This window comes from Panthera leo, chromosome B3 (assembly GCF_018350215.1).
Source record: "Panthera leo isolate Ple1 chromosome B3, P.leo_Ple1_pat1.1, whole genome shotgun sequence".
In the NCBI taxonomy this organism is placed as follows: domain Eukaryota; kingdom Metazoa; phylum Chordata; class Mammalia; order Carnivora; family Felidae; genus Panthera; species Panthera leo.
The window spans coordinates 32,312,554-32,322,003 of NC_056684.1; the positions used below are offsets into that span (position 1 = coordinate 32,312,554).

Here is a 9,450-nt window from a genome sequence, read left to right on the forward strand (position 1 = left end):
AGCTATACTACAAAGCTGTAGTCATCAAGACAGTATGGTACTGGCACAAAAACAGACACATAGATCAATGGAACAGAATAGAAAATCCAGGACCCACAACTATATGGTCAACTAATCTTTGACAAAGCAAGAAAGAATATCCGATGGAGAAAAGATAGTCTCTTCAACAAATGGTGTTGGGAAAACTGGACAGAGACATGCAGAAGAATGAAAGTGGATCACTTTCTTACACCATACACAAAAATAAATTCAAAATGGATGAAAGACCTAAATGTGAGACAGGAAGCCATCAGAATCATAGAGAACACAGGCAGCAATCTCTTTGACCTTGGCCAGAGCAACTTCTTACTAGACATGTCGCTGAAGGCAAGGGAAATGAAAACAAACATAAACTATTGGGACTTCATCAAGATAAAAAGCTTCTGCACAGCGAAGGAAACAATCAACAAAATGAAAAGGTAGCCTCTAGAATGGGAGAGGATATGTGTAAACAACATATCTGATAAAGGGGATATCCAAACTCTATAAAGAACTTATCAAACTTGGGGCACCTGGGTGGCTCAGCTGGGTAAGCACCCAACTTCAGTTCAGGTCATGATCTTGCAGTCTGCGAGTTCGAGCCCCACATCGGGCTCTGTGCTGATGGCTCAGAGCCTGGAGTCTGCTTCCGATTCTGTTGTCTCCCTCTCTCTCTGCCCCTCATCCACTCATGCTCTCTCTCTCTCTCTCTCTCAAAAATAAATAAACATTAAAAGAATAAATTAGAAACATTACATTGATTCTGAAATTTATAGGGAAGACTAGTTCACAGATAATTAAGACAACTTTGAAGAAGAGCAAAGATTTTTCCTAATACATATTAACACAGTCTACAAAGCCATAGTACTAAAAATAACGTAGAACCAGAATTGAAACAAACAAGTAGGTCAATGGAACAAAAATAGATGTCATGAATTTGAAATTGGTGAAGATGGAATCATAAGTCAGAGGAGAAATAATGAATTTTATAGTTGATAATATTGAGAAAAATAAATTAGTTCTGCATAACTCTTTAAAAAAGGGAACTCTAGATGCATTAAAAATCTAAATGTGGAAAGTATAAGATAGACATAGTAGAAGAAAGTATATGATCACATCTTGTGACCTTATTTGTTCCATCAAATATTTCTGGTTTTCCTCCCAGATGCATGGTAGAATTACATTTTCCCGTTTCCTTAAAGTTAGGCGTGGCCATTGTAGCTTGATCAGTAGATGAAATTTCAGTGGAAGTGACAAGTATTGCTTCTAAGCAGAAGCTTAAGAATCATTGTGCAGTTTACCATATTTTCTTTCCCTTTGGCCTGATGACAAGCAACGTTAGAGATGGTAGTCACTCCATTAACCTGCGTCTCTGAGTGGCTGTGATAAGTGGAGCCCCTGTTGACTTGCAGTGACCCAGAAGTACTCCTTCGTGGTTTCAAGCCATTAAGATTTTATGGTTGTCCGTCACCAAGCCTAATTTAATCTATCCTATCTGATATAGAAAGGGGGTTCCACCATAGCAACATAATCTAAAATATGTGGCAATGGCTTAGGAGCTGGTCACCAGGTGGCAAGGAACCTGTGAGCAGATGTTGGAGAGATAGCATTTTATGTTATATAGTGGCAGAATATTGGATAAAACTGTCGTCTGCAATAACTTGGAAGGTAGGTCTTATACCTAATAAACTTTTAACCCTAGAGGGAAGGAAGAGAGTAGTGAGCATTAGCTTCTGTTGACTGCATTGGAAATAAGCAGAAAGTTATTGGCACATTTCCAAGCAGGAATGGAAGGAGATTGAGAGGGACCAGAAAATTGGGGTCTTGCACAGTTGGAAGAGATAACTGTTTCTCAACTCTCACAAGTAAAAGGAAAAAATGCTAAGGGCTTGGAAGGACAAGGCTGATTAAAATCTCAGCCTCTTGATGGATCGTGTCAAGTCTGTAACTGTTTTATCCATCGATAAAAACCTTTGAATGGATAAAGATGTCTCAGGGCGAGGGTTCAACTAAAGGTGAGGTATCAGTAATTCCTTTAAATTTGACCAAATGGCTCTAAGAGACTAAACGTGCCGTTCTTCCACAACAGCCTGATAAACTCAATACCTTACCAGGCAATTATGTAAAAAGGAAAGGGTGGGGAATAGGGTGAGAAAGGAACCTAGCAAATCCAAGAAGTACATCTAGAAAATGGCTGTGGATGAGCTCTGTCACACAGAATCAATGAGAATAAAATAAATAAGAAGGCTACTAAGGTTTTAGGAAGCATTGTATGGCCAAAGAAATTATGAGCATAAATGTTCTGACTTTTAAGCCTTAAAATGATGCTAGAGCCCCCACCATCAGTGGGCAGGAAATGTGCTAATGTCTATGTTAGATTAGGTCAAAGAGGATGGTGGGAAAAAAAGAAACTTCCACAAGGTACAGCCAAGGGTTATGGAGAACAAAGGACAGAGAAGCTACTCCCAGAGCAGGGAATTGGGGCTGAAGCAAGGAACATATGCACTCCTGGGATACAGAGTGTGGATGACTGGGTGGAATGTGAAAGAAACCAGAATACGCACCCCGAAATATGCCACTTTGGCATAAGGAATGTTTTGAGCTGAAGGCAATTGAGAAAAAGCAAATACAAGAAAATCTCCCTGTCCTTCTCCTATTTGCTTAAAAGTAGGACATAAGTTTTCCCTCTCTACCAGAAAAAATGAAAGTTAATCACCAGAGGTAACTTTAGACCCTATGAGCCTGGAATCTACATATGAACTTTACGAACTAGCCCCCATTAGTTTCCCATATATTTGCCTTCCCCCATTTGTCACCCTTGGAAGCCTAAAAATGTGTGGGGTGTTTTTGGTCCCATCATTTGTCTACAAACGTATTGTTCTTTGCTGAAGATGCTATATAAACCTGCATTGTAAGCCACCTCTTTGACTTATTTTCCTGAGTTTCTCCCATGTGTATATGAAATATAAGTGTTAATAACCTTTTCTTTATTTTTCTCTTGTTAATCTGTCTTTTGTTATAGGGGTCCCCCAGAGGGTAGAAAGAAAAAAATTTTCCTTCCCTCCAGATGTTTAGACAACTGCCTTAGGTAGGGAGGGAGTGTAGTTTTTATGAGTGGAAACAAACAAGTTGAATACTTTTTTTGACCAGAAGGACAGACCAGTGTTGTCATTAGGGACGTTCACTAAATATTTCCAGTTCTCCTCCTTCTAGACACATAGTACGCTTGTACTTTACCATACCCTTAAAGTTCAACATGGCCCTGTCACTAGCTACGGCAATGAAATGTGAGTAGAAATAAAGTGTGTCATTGCCAAATGGAAGCTCCAGAGTCAATACACGATTAACCAAGTTTTCTTTTCCTCTGGGATAATGATTGGCAATCTCTAAGATTATGGCTGCTCCACCATCCTGGGTCCCCTAGTGGCTGAGGACTAGAACCTCTCCGACCACTAACAAGAACAAGAAATAAACATTTCTTCTTATAAGCCAACAGTGTTTTGGGTTGTCTGCTAGAACAGCATAATCTAGTATATCTTGGCTAATATAACAGGCAATTTGCAGAAGGGGAAATCCAAATTGTTAACATGTAAATAGGAATAGATGCTCAAGAAATACACATTAAAGCAGCAATGAAATACTACTTCATGTCTATCAGATGGGCAAAAATTAGAAAGTAGAGGAATAGCAAATTTGTTGAAATATATGGGGAAATAGAGATCCCTACCAAGTGCTTGTGGGAGTAGAGAGTTGGAGGTAACTAGGTATCCAACACCAGAGAATAAATAAAAGAATGCAGTGGAGGATTATAATGGAATATCAGGATGAATTCTGAAGCATTAACTTGATGTTTATAGGATGTCACAGGTACATATTTAAAACACAACATTGAAGAAAAGAAAACAAATCTCTTAGTACCATTTATATCAGTTAAAAATGCAAACACACATCGAGCAAAAATACATGCATCCTGTAAGAAAGGAGTTGAGATGGTGTGTGATGATGAAAAAAACAGTGATAGCAACAATGATGATGGAACAAAGTACTAATGATAACTGATCACTATAAATTGAGGATTAATACCACCTAATGCACCAGAGGTCCACAAAAGCAAAGACCAATTAATGAAGATGGGCAGATGTCATTCATCTGATGGAGAAAGCAGAGTAGAGAAATCCACATCCTAAACAAACAAAAGTAGCAGAAATCTGAAACATAAGCTGGAGATGAGTTTTCTCAGAGCTTCAAGGAGTCAGCAAGGGCAGGGAGCACAAGTGGACCGTGGAGTAACTAATTAAAGGTCTGTCCTGGATCATCTGAGCTCCTCTCTCTATTTAGAGCAGCTGGCTGCAGCATTTGGCCCCAGGATAGACCCATGATTACCACTCTCTAATCAAATTGGGGAACCTGCCTAGTCAATTCTTGAGACCAGAGAATCAAATTAGGTCCGAGATAATTCTGTACATTCACAATATACATGGAGGAAAAGAAGAAAGAAAATAAGGGAATGCAGCCCCCACCCATGATTGAAATGAACACTCACCTCTAGAATAAAGCCTTCCATTTGTTTTAACAACTGCGGTAGCTTATCTGACTGTTCTCAACCTAGAACCTTCTATCAATCCTGCAGTTAAGGAGTGAGCCCAGTTGTGGAAATGGAACTTCAATTGTTAAGATAATAAATATGAGCTATATATCAATATAGCCTTGCATTTAAAAAATGTAAATGGACAATTAAGAATCACTAGACATTAGGAAACCAACAGCATGGAAGAGAAGAACTAAGATGAACAAATAGGACATTCAACCCTGGAGGAAACAAAGTTAATTCAGGAAACAGAACATAAAAAAAGTTTTTTAAGTGAATTCGAGTCCCTGTAGTTAATCAAAAGCAAACTGCATCTATAAGAATATGCTCTTATGGGGGCACCTAGGTGGCTCAATTGGTTAAGCATCTGATTCTTGATTTCAGATCAGGTCATGATCTCATGGTCATGAAATCAAGCCCTGCATTGGGCTCTGCGTGCTGAGCACGGAACCTGCTTAGGATTCTCTCTCTCCCCCCCTCTGCTCCTCCCTTGCTCACACTCTCGCTCTCTCTCAAAATAAATAAATAAACATTTTTTAAAAAAAGAATATGCTCCTATGAATAGAAGAACAAAAGGAAATATTGACATTTATAAAGCCAATTGCTAAATAAGATTTAAAATTAAATATTAGAGGTCAATAATGTATTTGGACATGACTGAAGACCGATTCAAGGTGTGAATGATAAAGTCAAGGGCCTCTCTCAGGATGAAGACCATAAAAATAGAGATGCAGAATATTAGGGGAAAATAAAGATATGGAAGGTAGATCTAGAACAATGTTGTCTAATAGAACTTTTTGTGATGATAAAAGTGTTCATTCTGTGCTGTCCAATATGATAGCCATCAGCCACATGATTATTGATTGACAAGTTGAAATGTGTCTAATTCCACTGAAGAATTGAATTTTTAGTTTATTTAGTTTTAATCAATTAAAGTTTAAATTTAAATAGTCACGGGGTGCCTGGGTGGCTCAATCAATTGCATGCAACTTTGGCTCAGGTCATGATTTCACGGCTAGCGAGTTTGAATGGACTGCAATGGACTCTGTGCTGACAGCTCAGAGCCTGGAGCCTGTTCAGATTTTGTGTCTCCCTCTCTCTCTCTGCCCCTCCCCTGCTCACACCCTGTCTCTGTCTCTCTCTCAAAATTAAATAACATTAAAACAAAAAATAAATTAAAAAAAAATTAGTGACTGGGTGACTCAGTCAGTTAAGCCTCCAACTTCAGCTCAGGTCCTGATCTCCCAGTTTGTGAGTTCAAGCCCCACATTGGGCTCTGTGCTGACAGCTCAGAGCCTGGAATCTGCTTCAGGTTCTGTGTCTCCCTCTCTTTCTGCCCTTCCCCTGCTCATACTTTGTCTCTCTTTCTCTCTCTCTCTCAAAAATAAATAAACATTAAAAAATTAAATTTAAATAGTCCCCTGTGGCTTGGGGCTATCATATTGGACAGCACAAATAGAGAGGATCCACTGTATGCTTCCTAGGAATTCAGGAGAGACAGAAAAATAAATCCAGTCAATAAAAAATAGAAAAACTCATACAACTGAACAAAAACCAACAACCCACTTCAAAAATGGGCAAAAGACTTGAAAAGAACTTTCTGAAAAGATAATAAACAAATGGCCAATAAGCACAGGAAAAGACTTTCAATATCATTAGCCATTAGGGAAATGCAAATAAAAACACAGTGAGATACTTCTTCACAACGATTAGGATGGCTACAGTTAAAAACAAATAAACACACAAGCCCAGAAAATAACTGGTATTAGCGAGGATGTGGAGAAATTGGAACCCTTGTGCATTGCTGATAGGAATTCAAAATGGAACACCTGCTATAGAAAATGGTTTGTCAGTTTCTCAAAAGTTAAACATAAAAATTACCTGATGGTTCAGGAATTCCACTTCTAGGTACATACCCAAAAGAATTGAAAGCAAGGACCGAAATAAATTCTTGCACATTAATCTTCATAGCAGCATTATTGACAATAGCCAAAAGGTAGAAATAATCCAAATACCCATCGACAGATGAATGGAAAACAAAATGTGGTATACACATATAATGGAATATTATTCAGTCTTTAAAAAGAATGCAATTCTGACACAACATGTATGAACCTTGAAAACATTATGCTAAGTGAAAAAAAACAGACACAAAAGGACAACTACTGTATGTTCCCACTTATATGCAGTACCCAGTAGAGGCAAATTCATAGAGACAGAAAGTAGCTTAGAGGTTAGCAGAGGCTTGGGAGTAGGAAGGAATGAGAAGTTACTATTTAATGGGCATTATGAAAATTAATAAAGGGAAACCACTAAAATGGAATCGGAAGGCTGATAGGGGGAGCTCTCATGTCCTACCATTCATCATCAATTACAAATCCAAGAGGAAGAAATGGACTTTGCATCTCCGTACTCCTTTACTATCCAGGCAGGAGGGAAAAGGCTACCCTTCTCTCCCCCTAGCAACAGCCCAGCCAATGAGAGACAATTACTACTCAGCCAATGAGAAGCCACTATGCTTCCAAATCCTAGTTTACTTCACTGGACTTTTTGTTTCTAAAACCCCTCCCAACTTCTCCCTTTCCTCTATAGAAGAGCAGTTTCTCTCCTTTGTTCTCCAGACTTACCTATGGTTTTTGCTGTAGCTTGCTGGTCCCAGATTGCAAGTCTCTGCTATTCCCGAATAGACCCATTTTTGCTGGTAAAATGAACTGGCAGTTTTATTTTTAAGGTTAACTAACAGTACAGTTTATGTTCAGGATGGTGAAAAATTCCAGAAATAGATGGTGGTGATGGTTGCACAACATTGAATATTCTTAAATGCCACTGAATTGCATACTTAAAAATGGTTAAAATGGAAAATTTTACATTGTGCATATTTTACCACAAGAGAACGCTTTAATAGAAAAACCACAAATAAGGAAAAGAAAGGGGTTAAAATGAAAGCTAAAGAAGGTGGAAGGCACAGAAGGAGGAGTTGCTTAGAGCCCTTGGGCCCTGCAGAGAGCCAGGCAGCAGCAGCACCCGGTGTAGGTGGCCATGGGGAAGCATTACTTCTGTGACTACCGCAACCACTCCTTCCAGGACAAGCTCCACACCCACAAGAAACACCTGAATGGGCTGCAGCACCTCAAAGCCAAGAACGTCTGGTATGACCTGTTCTAAGATGCGTCTGCCATCTTGTTAGATGAACAGAACAAGCGGCCCCGCGGGAAGTTTCTACTGACAGGTCAGTGTGACTTTGGCTCCAAATGCAGATTTCCCCACATGTCACAGACAGACCTGCAGGGGCAGAGTATCCAGGTGGAGAAGGAGAGGTGGGCCAGGAAGTGACCACTAAATGTCCTCAAGCTCCCTGAGGGCCATCTGGAAGACTGGTTGGAAAAGAGCCAATCGGCTGAGCTCAGCCCCAAGCAGCAAGGACGAACCCATGAGAACCACCGTCTTCCACTATCCTGGAGGCTAGCCACCAGTCCAAGAGCTGTCTGAATTCCTGTGGGCAGCCCCACCCAGGGGGTGGTCCCTGAAGCCCAGAGTCCACTGAGACTGAAGGTTCCCTCCCCACCTGCCTCCCTCTTGTCAGCTTCTTGGTTAGTCACAATAAAGAGAAGGGCTTGTTCTGGGAACACCAAGACCCCCTCCTGCTGCACCCCATGGAGCCTCTGAAACCATCAGCTTGGCTTGGCCTGACTGAGCCCCCACAGTCTCCCTACCAGGTGTAGCCCTGGTCCTAGCTCTGTTCCAGGCAGCTTCCCCCTCCCTCCCTCATGAGACATCTTGAGAAGATGGGTGAGAAAACTTTCTTCTGGATGTTTATAAAGAAAGTTTGCCAAGAAAAAGAAAGGAAAGAAAGAAAGAAAGAAAGAGAAAAAGAGATGAAGGGAGGAAGGAAGGAAGGAAGGAAGGAAGGAAGGAAGGAAAGTAAAGGTGATTGTAAGGGTAATAAGAAATTAATAGATCCAATTTCTCATGAATAAATTTAAAAGAGTGGGTAAGATTCCCTAGTAAATACATATAGTACCAAAACTGGCTCAAGAAGAGCAGAAAAACTGGACAAATAGATAATAGTGAAAAAGAAGTCAAAGAGAGGCGCCTGGGTGGCTCAGTCGGTTGAGTGTCCAACTTCGGCTCAGGTCATCATCTTGCAGTTTATGAGTTCGGGCCCCTCGTTGGGCTCCGTGCCGACAGCTCGGAGCCTGCAGCCTGCTTCGAATTCTGTGTCTCCATCTCTCTCTGTCCCTCCCCTGCTCATACTCTCTGTCTCTCAAAAATAAATAAATGTTAAAAAAAAAAAAAGAAGAAGTCGAAGAGCTACCTTCCCTTCTGTTACCCTGCCTTTCCCCTCCAAATCCCAGGCCTGTAGGTTTATGTATGCAAGTACCATAGAATTATCTGAGTACATTTTAAAATACATATATAGATTTCCTGGCTTCCCAGAATCAATGAACTAGAGTCTCCAAAGTTTGCCCTGACAATCTATTTTTTCCATTAAGATTTTGTTTTCAAATGTTATGTATGGTGGTTGTGTAAAAAAAAAAAAAAAAAAAAAAAAAAAAATCCAACAATAAAGACGTGCATAAAATAAAAATGAAGTCCCCCCATTTCTCTCCCACTCCTTCTGAGTTAACAAATGTTATCAATTTATGTATATTATTTCATATTTTTCTTGTATTGGTACAAAAATAAATGGAATCTATACGGGGCGCCTGGGTGGCTCAGTCAGTTAAGTGTCCAACTTTGGCTCGGGTCATGATCTCACAGTTCATGGGTTTGAGCCCCGTGTCGGGCTCTGTGCTGACAGCTCAGAGCCTGGAGCCTTCTTCAGATTCTGTGTCTCCCTCTTT

General features: G+C 40.2%; 1 pseudogene; it reads left to right on the forward strand.

Annotated features, from left to right (window-relative positions):
• Positions 1-7,645: 7,645 nt before the first annotated feature.
• Positions 7,646-8,150, forward strand: LOC122222519 (annotated as a pseudogene).
• The last annotated feature ends 1,300 nt before the right edge of the window (positions 8,151-9,450 follow it).